The 16,908-nt window shown below is 37.5% G+C and overlaps 1 protein-coding gene and 1 long non-coding RNA gene across 12 annotated transcripts in view; one reads left to right on the top strand and one right to left on the bottom strand.

Annotated features, from left to right (window-relative positions):
* Positions 1-19: 19 nt before the first annotated feature.
* Positions 20-16,908, top strand: part of podxl (podocalyxin-like) — a 45,263-nt gene continuing 28,374 nt past the window's right edge. The window contains exons 1-8 of one of the 10 annotated variants that reach the window (XM_048155080.1): positions 20-139; positions 1,836-1,901; positions 2,105-2,187; positions 3,664-3,720; positions 3,877-3,938; positions 4,513-4,593; positions 15,188-15,285; positions 16,605-16,735. The gene's annotated coding sequence lies outside the window, so the exon portion shown is untranslated. Of the gene's footprint in view, positions 140-1,835; positions 1,902-2,104; positions 2,188-3,663; positions 3,721-3,876; positions 3,939-4,393; positions 4,594-5,639; positions 5,745-6,600; positions 6,704-14,369; positions 14,596-15,187; positions 15,286-16,512; positions 16,736-16,908 lie in introns of those variants that run through there. The other 9 variants (XM_048155078.1, XM_048155074.1, XM_048155077.1 and 6 more) reach the window with 9 other exon arrangements.
* Positions 4,332-6,587, bottom strand: LOC125244819. 2 transcript variants are annotated; one of them, XR_007179394.1, is made up of 3 exons: positions 6,214-6,587; positions 4,911-5,131; positions 4,332-4,827 (listed from the first exon to the last, which is right to left on the bottom strand). It is a non-coding gene; the product is annotated as an uncharacterized LOC125244819 (long non-coding RNA). The 2 variants fall into 2 exon arrangements; XR_007179393.1 differs by lacking the exon at positions 6,214-6,587 and having other exon boundaries at positions 4,911-5,534.

Raw genomic sequence — 16,908 nt, 5'->3', positions numbered from 1 at the left:
TCATGGTAGAAACTGGAGCGCAGTTTATCATCCGCTCCACCAGGCGGCAGAAGCTTGAGTGACTTCAATCACTTTAACCAGATAATTCGGATTCTTCCTTGACATCAATCTTCAGGCGCCACACACGGTTCATGTCCATGTGAGTCATGAAAACACTACATTTGCGTCTGTGGCGTTCACATAACACATGTTTATCGAAAATGTGATGTTTTGAAGACATTAGGGTGTCAGTTAATCGGGTAGTAAAATGTGGTTTCACCCTCGTTAGCATCCAAACTGTGTTTACGAGCCACGAGTTACAGCAGTTAGTCGCTTTGACTCTCTAGGAAATGTTGAATAACGGCTTTTTGTAAACAAGTTCAACACGTAGTGAAAGAAATTATGCCTCAAACATTTATAAAATTATAAAAACGAATTTTTGTAAACATATTCAATATGAAAACGTCAATTTAAATTCTTGAGGCCGCAGACAGAGAACATTTGTCAGTGTGCACATGTAAAGTGATATAAAGTGAGCACAAACGCAAAGACAGTTACATATTTTAATCTACTTTATGATGCAGATGAACATGTTTAATGTTTAATCACTCTAGTAAAGAAACTCTGGTGTTGGTGGGTGTGTTTACGTGCTGTCAAACAATGTGATAGATTGCAAATCTGACCAATGAGAGTCGAGAACGGTGACGTCTCTCGTTCTGGATTGGTTTGTTTGCTTGTTAAAGGGCGTGACATAACTTTTAACCAATAGCAACGCGTTTAACAGGTCGTGACCTAATGTAGCCCCGCCCCTTTCTTTTGTCTTTTGACTTCCGGTTTGTCTTTCCACAGCGTTCTGTGAATGAACTGTTCGTTTAAAATCTGCCTGGTCTACTGACATTTAAGTCAAACACTACAATGCTCATGATACATTTCGTCAACTCTACATTAAGTAAATCCACTTCACCAGATAATTATTATTTGACAGCGATGCCATAGAAATATACAGAGCAACCGCGAAAACGGAAGTTCAAAGATAAAATTCTAAGATGGCCGCGCGCACGTTTCTCTGGTTTAGAAGGTGTTTATTTGATCCAAAAGTCATATCAGATATTTGTTTTGTCCGTTTTGTAATGTTTATTTGAATACTTCAGATGCAAAAGCCTCTAAGTGCCATCTGAAATTTTCTTATAAAATGAGCATTTTTATCAAGCTTGTATGTCTATGTTCAGTTATTTCACTTTAATGGCAATGAAAAGGACCTATTATTTGCAAATAAAGTGAAATTACTGAACCTAAACATACCAGCATGATAAAAATGCTCATTTTAGAAGAAAATTTCAGTTGGCACTTTGAGGCTTTTGCATCTGAAGTCTTCATTTGCACACATGAGTAAAGCACAATTTGCCACAACAAATCCCTACATTTAGATGAACCATATAATGTGCTTTAAAATCCTGTTGTATAGTTTTCTTGTCACTTGACAACAAATTGGCTTCTTGCATGTTAATCACGCCGCTCAAGCTTTGATTTGGTTTGCTACCTTTTTAAAATATTATTACAGATATAAAAGTATAAATCTTATGTCAGATGACCAACCCTTCAGCTTTTTCCCACCTGAACATTTGTTACTTGAAGCACCACAGGACAAATATAAATGACTTTTAGTTCAAAGAGGTTCATAAACAGACAATATTTCAAGTTATTGTCTGTATCTGAATATCAACGAGTGTCATGTCATTAAAATGCACAGATGTCAGTCTTTAACATATATATTGTCTTCAATTTTTTTTCTTACATAAACTATATGAAGTAATGTTTGTGTTTATACATATACTAATATATGTGTTTCCCAACAGAAAAAGGGATGTGTTTGGCACGTACAGTCAGGGACGTGTGGACGGACATTGACTAATGATGGACAGGTGAGGCTTCTAATGTGTGTATGTGTGTTTGGTGCTAAACAATATTTCTGAAGTATAATATACTTCAATATGACACTGCTGAGCTTTAGGAATTCAATTTATGTTGTCAATTTACATTTATTAAACATTATTTAGACTCAATTTTAAATTAATTTTGGTATAGAAAATAAATAGCATAATGTCTTTATGTCTTTGCCCTACAGAATGAGAGATGTGTTTGGAGCGTCACACCCAGGGACGTGTGGACTGACATTCGCTCTAATGATGGACTTCTGCTCGTGGATGGGTAAGACTTCTTTTTTTCTTATTTCTTTTCTTTCCCTTTCTTTCTTTCTTTCTTTCTTTCTTTCTTTCTTTCTTTCTTTTCTTTTCTTTTTCTTTTTCTTTTTTTTTTTTTTTTTTTTTTTTTTTACTCAGCTAATCAAAATTTTTCCAAGCAGAAGCATAACCCCTGCTGGACATCGTGCGGGAGCTTAGGGGGAACCCCTTGATCTCCTGCGCCTTCTCACCTGCACCATTCCTTCATATCGCTCGCACCATTCCTTCATATCGCCCGCACCATTCCTTCATATCGCTGAGATCTGGCTGGGATCGAACCAGCAACCTCTGAACCCGTGAGGCAGCGCTCTTAACCTGTGAGCCACAGATCTCATGTCTGAACATGTGCGGGAACTTATATTTCACTATTGACTTCACAATAAACATGTTAAATTTTGGATAGAGTCTCTGTTGATTCATTGTCGAGTTGGGATTCGAACCCAAGCAGTCTCGTCACCAGAGAACATGTGTTTAGCCACTCCACCACTGTGGCTTTCACGCTGAAGGCTGGCATTTGGGACACTTTGTTGGTTATAATGACAACAATTTAATGTAAACAACAGTGGGGTTTGAACCCATGCCTCTATCACATCTTTATCACCAGAGAACGTGTGTTTAGCCACTTACGCCACTGTGACTTTCACACTGAAGACTGGCATTTGAGACACTTTGTTGGTTATAATGACAACAATTTAATGTAAACAACAGCGGGGTTTGAACCCATGCCTCTATTACATCTTTATCACCAGAGAACGTACGTTTAGCCACTTGCGCCACTGTGACTTTCACACTGAAGACTGGCATTTGAGACACTTTGTTGGTTCTAATGACAACAATTTAATGTAAACAAGAGCGGGGTTTGAACCCATGCCTCTATCACAGCTTTATCACCAGAGAACGTGTGTTTAGCCACTTACGCCACTGTGACTTTCACACTGAAGACTGGCATTTGGGACACTTTGTTGGTTTTAATGACAACAATTTAATGTAAACAACAGCGGGGTTTGAACCCATGCCTCTATCACAGCTTTATCACCAGAGAACGTGTGTTTAGCCACTTACGCCACTGTGACTTTCACACTGAAGACTGGCATTTGGGACACTTTGTTGGTTTTAATGACAACAATTTAATGTAAACAACAGCGGGGTTTGAACCCATGCCTCTATCACAGCTTTATCACCAGAGAACGTGTGTTTAGCCACTTGCGCCACTGTGACTTTCACACTGAAGACTGGCATTTGGGACACTTTGTTGGTTCTAATGACAACAATTTAATGTAAACAACAGTGGGGTTTGAACCCATGCCTCTTTCACAGCTTTATCACCAGAGAACGTGTGTTTATGTAACAGTGGGATTTGAACTCAGAGCTCCATGATTACAACGCAACACTTTATCCACTGAGCCACTGAGTTTGTAATACTTGTTTCTTTTTATTTTTTAAGGACATGGGCCAGTTTATCAGTGATGCAGCAAGGGTTCCATTGAAGCCCCATATCGAGGTTTGTATTGTTTTAAGATCACTTTTGTGATAAATGAAAAAAGAAGCCTGAATCACCTGATCATTTTTGCACATTCTGTTCATTTTAAATAATTGTTTCTACAGTATATAAACAATTTCTTAATGGTTTTTTTGTTGTTGTTGTTTTTATTTATAGGAAAGTAGAGCACAGATCAGAAAGTAAGGGAGTGTGATCAAGACATGACCAGATTCAAACCGGTGAGCCAGTATGTAGTGTGTGTGTGTGTGTGTGCTTTTGAAACACTGCTTTATTAAGCTTTTATGAAGATTTTGTTTAAATCACTGGTTCAAAGTGTGTATCAAGCTGGCTAAGTCATGTGATTTCAGCTAAATAAGGCTTCATTACAACATCCAGCTTTGAAACATTTCAGTGATTAGGTGGCGTTGATCTGGTGAACCACTAACCAGATTCTAATACATGGTTTTAACTGATCTCAGGTCAGTTTTATAATTTAGCTTTGGTTTTAATGACAAACTTGTGTGTATAATGGAAAAATAGAGAGCGATAGTTAACTGAATTTGACCTGATTAACCAAATCCTTTCAAAAACACACAAAACAAGCCTTACAAATTAATAAAACAGACAGATTATACAGACACTTTATGTATTTAATGATTTGTAGAATACATGTAATAGATTAAACACCTTGCAAAAAGTGTCATGTTTGGACTGTTCTTACTTGCATTTACACATTTTGACCAGCAGGTGTCTGCGGCATGCGTCGAGTGGAGTGCTTTTTTCCCACTCACAAATGTTTGTGTCTTAAAACAGAAATTCTCCAACACCTTGAGTTAGAAGAGGACATGGCCAATCCGTTTGAGACGTGGCACACCGTCGACAGGACACCAGACGGTAGGAACTTCTTGTTTTTGTGGATTATATTTAGGCACATGAACAACCTTAGTTTAGATGACTTACTCAAGTTCAACCAGACATTAATAATCAATCAGAAGGTGAAGGATGAGAAGGGATGAGTACAGACAAGGCTTCATCAGTGAGGACTCAGTGAAGATGACACACTCGTCCTCATGTGCAGGGACCATGATTCAGTTCTCTTGTATTTCTTTATCCTTGTCCAGCGAGTCTCTGCAGAACAAAAGTGGGAGTTTCTAAATTTGATGGTGTTTTCAAACTGGTGGGGGTTTATGAATGAAAATGACACCCCTTACCTGACCCCACCCCTAAACACAACCGTCACTGTGATGCGAGCAAATCAGGTAACACGGTCGAAAACGCCCCTCTGTTATGGCCTCGCCCACTGATCTGGTAACTCCCATCACTGTGCTGAAGACACCTATACTTGAGTTCAGCACTGCTCATTTTTGTCTCCCTAATTCAATACATCTGATTCAGACCATCAACATGTATTCAGAGAGCTGCGTGAACTGAACTGGATCAACAAGAGACAAAATGTGCAGTGCTGTAGATCCATTCCAACAGAAGTAATTTAATAGCGGGGGGAAAATAGAGGTTATTTACCAAATGTTGCATTAAAAAAGTAAAAACAACTGAATATGCTCTATATATTGTAGGACAGATAATTTATCATTAGCTTTTTAATTATTCCACCACTACAGTTTTTGTTTATGCCCTGCTTGAAGTTCACATTACTTGTGTACATGGCTAAACAACAGTATTGACAGACAGAAGTTTTATTCTTCATAGAAGTTCATATTTCATGTTTTTAGTGTTAAAATGCTCTCTAAAATCATTCCTTTAAAATGCCAAAAGATTGGTGCTATCTAAATTAATCTGAATATCTGCTTATTGAGTCCTTGACCTGCAACAGCGTTTCACTCAATCAGATCTGTTGGACTGAATATCAGCGCTCTCAGATCTCCAGAACTAACTGCTTTATTATATAATTTATCTACTGTGTGTAAATGTATATATTTCAGTGCATTTCCAACCTCAGGGGGCGATTTAAGGAATTAAGGTACATTCACACTGGAATTAATTCTCTACACGACAGGAAAGCGGCATACAGCTTCTAAGATCTACAGGTAAAAACCCTCTTTGCTCCTGCTGCTGTTTTAATATATTAATGCATATTCACTTATTGTCCACAAGAGGGAGCTGACACTGATCAGATCTCACTCCTGCGCCTGTTATATTAAACAGTAAAAAGACACAATTAGACACAATTTATAAGTTTAGTAGTAATGTCAGTCATTAGTTTATAGAGTATATGTCGTCATTTTGATACTTTAATAATGATTGTTATAAATCTCGTTTGTTCCACATCATCAATCAAGTTACTATAAATGCTGTTTAAATCTGCTTAATACTCCAACACAGCAACACGCAAACATTGTTTAACAGCGAACAAACGTGATTTATATCATATTAAATAACTAAAGACAAATAAACATCAGCTTAGACTCACATAGAGAACCCCAAAACAACAAAAGATCTCGTATTGTATGTTTACACTCGCGTGCCGTTGAGTTCAACACATTTGATCTGTCTTACCGCATCGGTTAATCTGGATCATTTACCCGAAACTGCTAAATTTACGTTGTTTTGCTGCTCAAGACCTCGATAAAATCATAGATTTTGTTTTTTCAAATGTATTAAATTCAAATCAAATCTAAGTCCTCTCAGCTTCGACTGGCTTCCGCAAGTTCTTCATTTGATCAACAAACACTAATTGGCCACAAGAGGGAGCTGACGATCACTTACTTGACATTATTTAACCCAGCAAATACAGTGTTTTCCCTGAGTATGTAAGTGTAAAATTAGGTTAGAATTAGGTTTTGGAATTGAGTCAGTGACCAAACTTTAAATAAGTTGCAAAAGTCTAGGCACCGTAACCCGTAATTTAGAAACTGAGGTGCAGTTTTCCATCCGCTACACTAGGTGGCGTAAGCGGCTTCAGGTTCAGTCTGACGCACCTTCAGACGCTTGGACTGTTTAAAGTAGCCTACAGATTCTGCAGATGACAGCTGAATATCACTCAACAGTAAGTGTCCTTTTTATTCTTACTCAGTGTATTTCTCTTTGTAAAATAGCCAGTACACTAGAAACTATTACAGTGTTGTTTGACAGCTAAGCATGTATGAAGGCAGTCGCATCTTCTGTGGATGTTTATCATCACAGACCTCTATGTCACAGACTCTGTCTCACTGACAGCTTTAGAAGAACCAGTGAATCAGTAGTTCTTGCGATACCATTATAAGATTTGAACGAATCGATATTAATCTTATAAAGTAGAATAATAAGGAATCGTGATTTCTGTCTCTGTTGTTGTTGTAGTCTTACTGACGTTTATTAATAGAGTCAGTTGGCGTGTGTAGCTTTGATGATCTGCTGCTTCATGGTTTTGTAGAGCTGCAGTGCTTTTGCTTCTAATGAAAACCATCATATACAGTCTAAGACTGGGATCAGTCCATGTGCAGGAAACCTGTCTTTTTAGGATTACTGTTGTTTATTGTGTAGGAAAATCTCATTTTAGCTTTAACACTCTAAATGGATTCTACTGGACCAACAAACATTTGTTTTGATTTTGTCCAATATCCTGCAGCAAATGCTGAAATACAGAGTTTGAACTCTATAACCTTCAGAACTGAAAAGAACTGTAGATTATTAGTGATTCAGCTTTCCTGAAGTATAATATACTCTGCCGTATTTGTTTTCATTTACACCCATCAGGATTTACTTGGGTAAAGTTGGTTTTATATTCGGACTTCTGATAAATTCAGACTTTCCAATAAATGTGCAATAAATTAATGTTTGCGAATTTTAAGCAGCGACATGATATTGATTTAATCATTAATTAAGGCAAGTATTGTTTTAATGGCATATTTACTTGTGAATGTCCACTGAATGTCCAATGTAGTGTGATTAACAAGGCTATCGAATACGGATGTCCGAATGTGCGAATATAAAACCAACTTCACCCAAGTTCAGGATTTTGCATCACTGCAGGCTATTTGTTTGTTTTGCCAAGAATTGCAGTTTGTATGATTAATAATTAACCACCGCTAGCTCTACTGCTGTATATCATTGTCAGTAATGTCATTTTGCATTATTAATTTTATTTAGACACTAAGTTTTTAAATTCTGATTTTAATCAGTAATATTTTCATGTTTTCTAGACGCTTTTAACAGATTTTAATTAATTATATTTTAAATTGTTTTCTTTTTATTGATTGTTTTAATAATATTTCTGATTTTAATAAACATTTTAGAATTTTAGACACTTTTGAAATCTATTTTTTTCTATTTTTGTTGAATTTTATTTTTAGAAATAGCATTTAAGGTCTGATTTTAATGATTAATTTTTCTTTTCTTTTTTTTTTTTAATGTGTGCCTATGGGTTTTCCTTAAATAAAACAAAAGTACTAACATTCGTGTGAGTTGGCAGTGGTCCAGTGGTCAGAGCTCATGGTATGAGAACTAAGCCTGATTCAGGAGACCTGGGTTCAAGTCTTGCTTCTGCTTCACTTTAGGCTTAAAAAGAAGGAAAAAAAAGCTTTTGAAATTTCTTTTTCCCTCTTTGCTGTGTTTTTCTTGAGTTTTTAGTCTTTAGTCCCAGATATCTGCCTTTGCCACCACGCACCTTGTTTGTTGTACCACCCCATGTACTTTTCTGTTGCCACAGCTTTCTGTCTTTCTTGGGTGTGATCGAGGTGGGATTTGAACCCATGCCTCTATCACAGCCTTGTCCGCAACCAACATGTGTTTAGCCACTAGCGCCATCATGGCTTTCATGCTGAGAGGTGCCGTTTGGGCCCCTTTGTCTGATTTAATGACAGCAATTTAGCATAAGCAATAATGGGAATTGAACTTGGGTCTCCAAGACGAAAGTGTAACGCGTTAACTGCTGCGCCACTGAGCTAGCGGTTTTGTGTGGTGTTTTGGAAGGGGTTTTATTGAGAGCTTTGTTTTAGATCATGTAAAACACTAGCATTTATGGGGTTTGAACCTGCACTTTTATGAATTATAGTCAAGTAATCATCCACTGAGCCACACAGCTTGTGTGGTTTTGACGTTTAATTTAGCTGCAGCATCAATAACAATTTAATATAAGCAATAGTGAGATTTGAACTTGGGTCTCCAAGATGAAAACGTAACGCATTAACTGCTGCGCCACTGAGTCTGCGGAGTTGTGTGGTGTTTTGGAAGGGGTTTTATTGACAGCTTTGTTTTAGATCATGTAAAACACTATCATTTGTGGGGTTTGAACCTGCACTATCATGAATTATAGTCAAATGATCATCCACTGAGCCACAGAGCTTGTGTGGTTTTGACATTGGTGTTTTTTGATGTTTAATTTAGCTGCAGCATCAATAACAATTTAACATAAGCAATAGTGAGATTTGAACTTGGGTCTCCAAGACAAAAGTGTAACGCATTAACTGCTGCGCCACTGAGTCTGGGGAGCTGTTTGGTGTTTTGGAAGGGGTTTTATTGAGAGCTTTGTTTTAGATCATGTAAAACACTAGCATTTGTGGGGTTTGAACCTGCACTTTTATGAATTATAGTCAAGTAATCATCCACTGAGCCACACAGCTTGTGCGCTTTTGACATTGGTGTTTTTTGATGTTTAATTTAGCTGCAGCATCAATAACAATTTAACATAATAGTGAGATTTGAACTTGGGTCTCCAAGACGAAAGTGTAACGCATTAACTGCTGCGCCACTGAGTTTGCCGTTTTCTGTGGTGTTTTGGAAGGGGTTTTATTGAGAGCTTTGTTTTAAATAATGAAAAAAAATCTAGCATTTGTGGGGTTTGAACCTGGACTATCATGAATGACAGACAAGTAATCATCCACTGAGCCACAGAGCTTGTGCAGTTTTGACATTGGTGTTTTTTGATGTTTAGTTTAGCTGCAGCATCAATAACAATTTAATATAAGCAATAGTGAGATTTGAACTTGGGTCTCCAAGATGAAAACGTAACGCATTAACTGCTGCGCCACTGAGTTTGCCGTTTTCTGTGCTGTTTTGGAAGGGGTTTTATTGAGAGCTTTGCTTTAGATCATGTAAAACACTAGCATTTGTGGGATTTGAACCTGGACTGTCATGAATTATAGTCAAGTAATCATCCACTGAGCCACACAGCTTGTGCAGTTTTGACATTGATGTTTTTTTGATGTTTAATTTAGCTGCAGCATCAATAACAATTTAACATAATAGTGAGATTTGAACTTGGGTCTCCAAGATGAAAACGTAACGCATTAACTGCCGCGCCACTGAGTTTGCAGTTTTCTGTGGTGTTTTGGATGGGGTTTTATTGAGAGCTTTGTTTTAAGTAATGAAAAAAATAGCATTTGTGGGGTTTGAACCTGGACTTTCATGAATTATAGTCAAGTAATCATCCACTGAGCCACAGAGCTTGTGCAGTTTTGACATTGGTGTTTTTTGATGTTTAATTTAGCTGCAGCATCAATAACAATTTAATATAAGCAATAGTGAGATTTGAACTTGGGTCTCCAAGACGAAAGTGTAACGCATTAACTGCTGCGCCACTGAGTCTGGGGAGCTGTTTGGTGTTTTGGAAGGGGTTTTATTGAGAGCTTTGTTTTAGATCATGTAAAACACTAGCATTTGTGGGGTTTGAACCTGCACTTTTATGAATTATAGTCAAGTAATCATCCACTGAGCCACACAGCTTGTGCGCTTTTGACATTGATGTTTTTTGATGTTTAATTTAGCTGCAGCATCAATAACAATTTAATATAAGCAATAGTGAGATTTGAACTTGGGTCTCCAAGACGAAAGTGTAACGCATTAACTGCTGCGCCACTGAGTTTGCCGTTTTCTGTGGTGTTTTGGAAGGGGTTTTATTGAGAGCTTTGTTTTAAATAATGAAAAAAAATCTAGCATTTGTGGGGTTTGAACCTGGACTATCATGAATGACAGACAAGTAATCATCCACTGAGCCACAGAGCTTGTGCAGTTTTGACATTGGTGTTTTTTGATGTTTAATTTAGCTGCAGCATCAATAACAATTTAACATAATAGTGAGATTTGAACTTGGGTCTCCAAGATGAAAACGTAACGCATTAACTGCCGCGCCACTGAGTTTGCAGTTTTCTGTGGTGTTTTGGATGGGGTTTTATTGAGAGCTTTGTTTTAAGTAATGAAAAAAATAGCATTTGTGGGGTTTGAACATGGACTTTCATTAATTATAGTCAAGTAATCATCCACTGAGCCACAGAGCTTGTGCAGTTTTGACATTGGTGTTTTTTGATGTTTAATTTAGCTGCAGCATCAATAACAATTTAATATAAGCAATAGTGAGATTTGAACTTGGGTCTCCAAGACGAAAGTGTAACGCATTAACTGCTGCGCCACTGAGTCTGGGGAGCTGTTTGGTGTTTTGGAAGGGGTTTTATTGAGAGCTTTGTTTTAGATCATGTAAAACACTAGCATTTGTGGGGTTTGAACCTGCACTTTTATGAATTATAGTCAAGTAATCATCCACTGAGCCACACAGCTTGTGCGCTTTTGACATTGATGTTTTTTGATGTTTAATTTAGCTGCAGCATCAATAACAATTTAATATAAGCAATAGTGAGATTTGAACTTGGGTCTCCAAGACGAAAGTGTAACGCATTAACTGCTGCGCCACTGAGTTTGCCGTTTTCTGTGGTGTTTTGGAAGGGGTTTTATTGAGAGCTTTGTTTTAAATAATGAAAAAAAATCTAGCATTTGTGGTGTTTGAACCTGGACTATCATGAATGACAGACAAGTAATCATCCACTGAGCCACAGAGCTTGTGCAGTTTTGACATTGGTGTTTTTTGATGTTTAGTTTAGCTGCAGCATCAATAACAATTTAATATAAGCAATAGTGAGATTTGAACTTGGGTCTCCAAGACGAAAGTGTAACGCATTAACTGCTGCGCCACTGAGTTTGCCGTTTTCTGTGCTGTTTTGGAAGGGGTTTTATTGAGAGCTTTGCTTTAGATCATGTAAAACACTAGCATTTGTGGGATTTGAACCTGGACTGTCATGAATTATAGTCAAGTAATCATCCACTGAGCCACACAGCTTGTGCAGTTTTGACATTGATGTTTTTTTGATGTTTAATTTAGCTGCAGCATCAATAACAATTTAACATAATAGTGAGATTTGAACTCTGATCTCCAAGATTAAAACACAAGGCTTTGTCTGCTGAGCCAGTGAGTCTACAGTGTTTTCAGGTGTTTTGGATGGGGTTTTATTGAGAGCTTTGTTTTAAATAATGAAAAATATTAGCAGCCGAGGGGTTTGAACCTGTACTGTCATAAATGATAGTCAAGTGATCTTCCACTGAGCCACACAGCTTATATGGTTTTGTCGTTGGTGTTTTTTTGTTTAATTTAGCTGCAGCATCAATTACAATTTAACATGAGCAATAGTGGGATTTGAACTCCGATCTCCAAGATCAAAACACAACACTACCTCGTGAGCCACCAAATCAATTGATTTAGAAAATGTGTGAAGGGTGTTTTGGATGTGGTTTTATTATTAGCTTTCTTTAAGAGGAAAATTAATAATTTTATGATTTGAATCAAGGCTTTAATGAATTCCCTGAGCCACCGGAAATGTGATAGTGTTTTGTGTCTCTTAGATGTTCTGTTTATCTCAAATTCATATTTAAAAGCTTTAACATGTATCTGTCTTCCTAATGGAAACAGATTAAACAGATTTATTGCTTTGTTAAATCAAACCAGTTTGAATCAAACATACATTCATAATTGTCATTAAGAACTTAATTAATTTTTCAAACTCAAACACAAAACATCTAAATAACATTCAAATAGTTTTTAATTTAGAAAAAGAGTTCATCACACCTGCCTGAGATTTCTAGTTACCCTAAAGACCTTGATTAGCTGCTTCAGGTGTTTTTAATTTTTAGGTTGGAGCTAAACTCAGGAAAGTGGCTCATCAGGAGCAGGATTAGACAACAGCTTCTCTTTGCACCTACTGCTATTTTTAAATGTTACACTTATTGTCCACAAGGGGGAGGTGACACACTGATCTGATCTCATGCCTGTGCCCCTTATATTAATAAATAAAAAAAAAGTTTTAGTTGTTATAGCAATGATTAGTTTGTAGATTACATATAATGTATGTCAACTTATTCTGATACATGCTTTATTCAAGTATATTTAGTTCATTAAATAATTAATAATTGCATGAAGAGTGATCAATCCCTCTGACCAGCCAGTAGGCCATGGTTTAACCTTAAAAAAATGCCTTAACATGTTTGTAGTCGATGTGTAGATCAGTTAGGCTGATTTTACAGCCTGTTCCCCGAAACACCTGAGTGGTGAATACATTCCCCTGCTCACTGTCGCCCTCCTCTGTCTATATGCCAGAACTTCAGATAGAGACTCAGATCAGGACATGGATTGAGATCCGCTCACTATCCAGATGCTCCTCAAGGAGGAGATGGTGAATCCATCTGATTACTATAAATGCTGCTTGAATCTGAAAACAAAGACAACACAAAATCATTGTACACATCCATGTGCATAAACAAAAACAAATTCACATCCACATTCCCCAACTAAAAGAATCTTGGAAGATCTTTTGTCATGGATTGTATGCGTTTACCTTTGAGCATGTGCTTTTGAGTTTAATAACATATTTTACCCCATCAGTTGAGAGTTGATCCGGTTCATTTACTGGAACTGGTAGATCCATGTTGCTCAGCTGGTCGAAGCCCTGACAAAACTATAAATTTGTTCTAAAATTCATGAAATTTAAATCTCACTCTCACCTATGACTGGCCACCTTGTTTACAGTTTCATTAAAGGTCCCGTTCTTCGTGATCCCATGTTTCAAACTTTAGTTAGTGTGTAATGTTGTTGTTGGAGTATAAATAAAATCTGTAAAATTTTAAAGCTCAAAGTTCAATGCCAAGCGAGATATTTTATTTAACAGAAGTCGCCTACATCGAACGGCCAGTTTGGACTACATCCCTCTACTTCCTTCTTTAATGACGTCACTAAAACAGTTTTTTGACTAACCTCCGCCCACAGGAATACACAAGAGTTGCGTTTGTAGAGTGTGTTTGTCGCCATGTCGTCGAAACGCTGTTATTTTCATCCCGCAGTCCAATCACCGGGTCTGATTCCGGCTCAAATTGATAGGGTAAAATTAAAGACATGTTTACAATAACACTGTGCGCGTGCATCGCCACGTTATGGTAAGAGGCGTGACCTTTCCGGGCAAGGAGCGCTAAACTGCTGTCGAATCACAACACAGGAACCGCTGGCACAATCAGAACTCGTTACGTATTTCTGAAGGAGGGACTTCATAGAACAAGGAAGTCATCAGCCCGTTTTTATGATAGTGGAAACAGCGGTATACAGATAAGTAAATTATGTGAAAAATACTGTGTTTTTTTACACGCGAAACATGAACACATGTTATATTGCACACTATAAACACAATCAAAGCTTCAAAAAACCACGAAAAATGGGACCTTTAATGAATATTGAAACTTTTATTGACCACAAGAGGGAGCCTTGAGTCATTTGTCTTATACACATTTAACACAATATATATCGTCTTTTGCTCAAGTATGAATGTGTTAAAGCATGTATGACTTTTTGAAATATAGCCATTGACCAAATCTGAAACAACGTTGAAACTGCAGGCTTTATAATTTTAATACGACTTGTGTGGTAGAAAGTGAAGTGCGGTTTTCCGTCCGCTCCACTAGGCGGCGTAAGCGGCCACAGGTTCAGTCTGACAGTGTCGGATGCTTGACAACATGATGTTTGTTTTGTAGCAACTACACGTGTAGTAGACCGCTTTAAATAGGTACATACCGTGAAGATGACAGCTTTGTGACAGTATTTTAATGTCACTTTCCAACACGTATTCCAGCCCAGTGACACGCGACTCACCTGTAAGTAACTCTACACACACACACACACACACACACACACACACACAGAGAGAGAGAAAGTGCATTTCTTTTGCATTATTCTTATTCTTTGCACTTGCTATTTAATTTTAAGTAAGTAATTAGGTCATACGTCATTCTGTCTTGTGAAATGCTATAGCTGGACGCTTATTCGTGTTATGACAAATTTAATGTGTTGTTTTTAATGCGTTTTCACGCGAATACTAAAAGACAAATTCGCATGAACTAAAAAAAACAAAAAACAGATAAAGTAAAGTCTTTGCTAAATGACTTCTAAGCGTGTATGAAGGCAGTCACATCTTCTATGAAGTTTTATCACAGACTTTGTTTATATTCTGCTCTCTTGCTGAACTCACTGACAGAGCATTAGAAAAAACAAATTAATTGTTGATTTGAAATAATCACCTTCTGATGTTCATATTATAAAGTACGTCTTTCATGTTCCTGGTTTCCTGCCTGGTTGTGTGCAAAATATGAATGTTTAGTAGTCATCTTACATTTATCAACTATTTAGACTAACTTTAATATTTTGATGTTTAGAAGTAATTGCTTTATTTATGTGTATCCTCTACAGGTTAAGGGAGTTGTTTGGAGCGTACAGTCAACAGAAGCAGAGCTCTGGAACGTGTGGACAGACATTCACTGTAATGATGGACATCTGCTCTTGGACAGGTAAGACTTCTAATGTGTGTTGTTTGGTGCTAAACATGTAGGTTACCATCATTTTCTTTTTGGAGGTTCACCCCTTTAAAAAGCAAATAATGGTAACTTAAATAGGTGGGGAAGGGATGGTGGCCCAAAATTTTTATACAGCTAAATTTTTTTTCATTGTATCAAAAAGCATAACCCCTGCTGGACATCGTGTTGGGGTTCAGGGGGGGGACCCGACTCATCCCCACCCCTTCACACACACATCATTCACTCGTATCGCGGAGATCTGGCTGGGATCGAACCAGCAACCTCTGAAACCGTGAGGCAGCGCTCTTAACCTGTGAGCCACAGATCTCTTGTTGAGAGTTGTGAAGGAACTTATTTCAACTATATTTCACCTGTATGTGTCCGACAATAAAGTAGAACAAAGCAACATCCTGAGCTGGGGTTTGAACCCATGTCTCCAGCGCACCCTTATCAGCAGAGAACGTGTGTTTAGCCATTTGCACCACTGTGGCTTTCACATTGAGTGATGCTGTCTGGGGCACTTTGTTGAATATAACAACAATCGATAACAATGTAATGTAAATGATGAGACATCATGCTGAGGTGGGATTTGAACCCATGTCTCCAGCGCACCCTTATCAGCAGAGAACGTGTGTTTAGCCACTAGCACCACTGTAGCTTTCATGCTGAGAACTGGCTTTTTGGCCACTTTGTTTGATATAATGACAACAGTTTAACCTAAGCAATAGTGGGATTTGAACTCAGGTCTCCGTGATTCACGTTCAACACTTTATCTGCTGAGCCATTGATTCTGTTGTGTTGAACAGCTGTTTACTTTGTTTGAGACAATGAAAAACATTATCAAGCGCAGTCTTTCATGTATGAGAGGCAAACAATCATCCACTGAGCCACAGATTTTGTGACCATTGCAGGAGTGTTTTTGAAAAACATTTTAGACTTTCAGTTTAACCACAGTATTATTTACAATTTAACACTGACAATAATGAGATTTAAACTACTCAAACCTGCGTGATTGGAAGTCAGTGTTATCTCCTATGCCACTGAGTCTGAGGGGTTAAAGTGTGTTGTTGGATGGGTTTTATTAAGAGATTTGTTTTATATGGTTAAAAAAAAAATGGTGTGGGATTTGAACCAAGATAAAAGACAAGAGTTTATCCTCACAGCACATACTGCATTTTATTGTTTTGTAGTGCAGTAATTTGTTCCTCACATTTTTTGCAGGTTAAAGAAAATGTGTCATCAATCATTTCTATCAAACAATCTGTGTTTGTTTGTATGAAAGAACATCTGATGTATGTTGCTTTAATTTGAAGAAGACCACAGATGAGAAAGCAGTGGTGCACAATCAAGACATGACTGGCTTTGAACTTGCATCCCAGCAGCTCCAACATATATATTGAGGATAAGCACAGACCACTGCACCAAAGCTCCCATGCAGCATTTTGTGAGTGGACACTCAGGATTGGGCCTACATTTTTAAAAGCAATTTAGCCACTACCTTCTTCTCTAATACAGAATTTGCTCTTTGTTATCAGTATAACACTGTTTCCACATTGGAACTAAAAATACTGATCTCTTTAGGCAAATAAAAATAAAACTAGCATGAAAAGTTATGAA

Source organism: Megalobrama amblycephala, linkage group LG14, assembly GCF_018812025.1.
Source record: "Megalobrama amblycephala isolate DHTTF-2021 linkage group LG14, ASM1881202v1, whole genome shotgun sequence".
Taxonomy (NCBI): Eukaryota; Metazoa; Chordata; class Actinopteri; order Cypriniformes; family Xenocyprididae; genus Megalobrama; species Megalobrama amblycephala.
The sequence above is the reverse complement of the archived record's forward strand: the minus strand, read 5'-3'. Positions and strand labels throughout refer to the sequence as shown.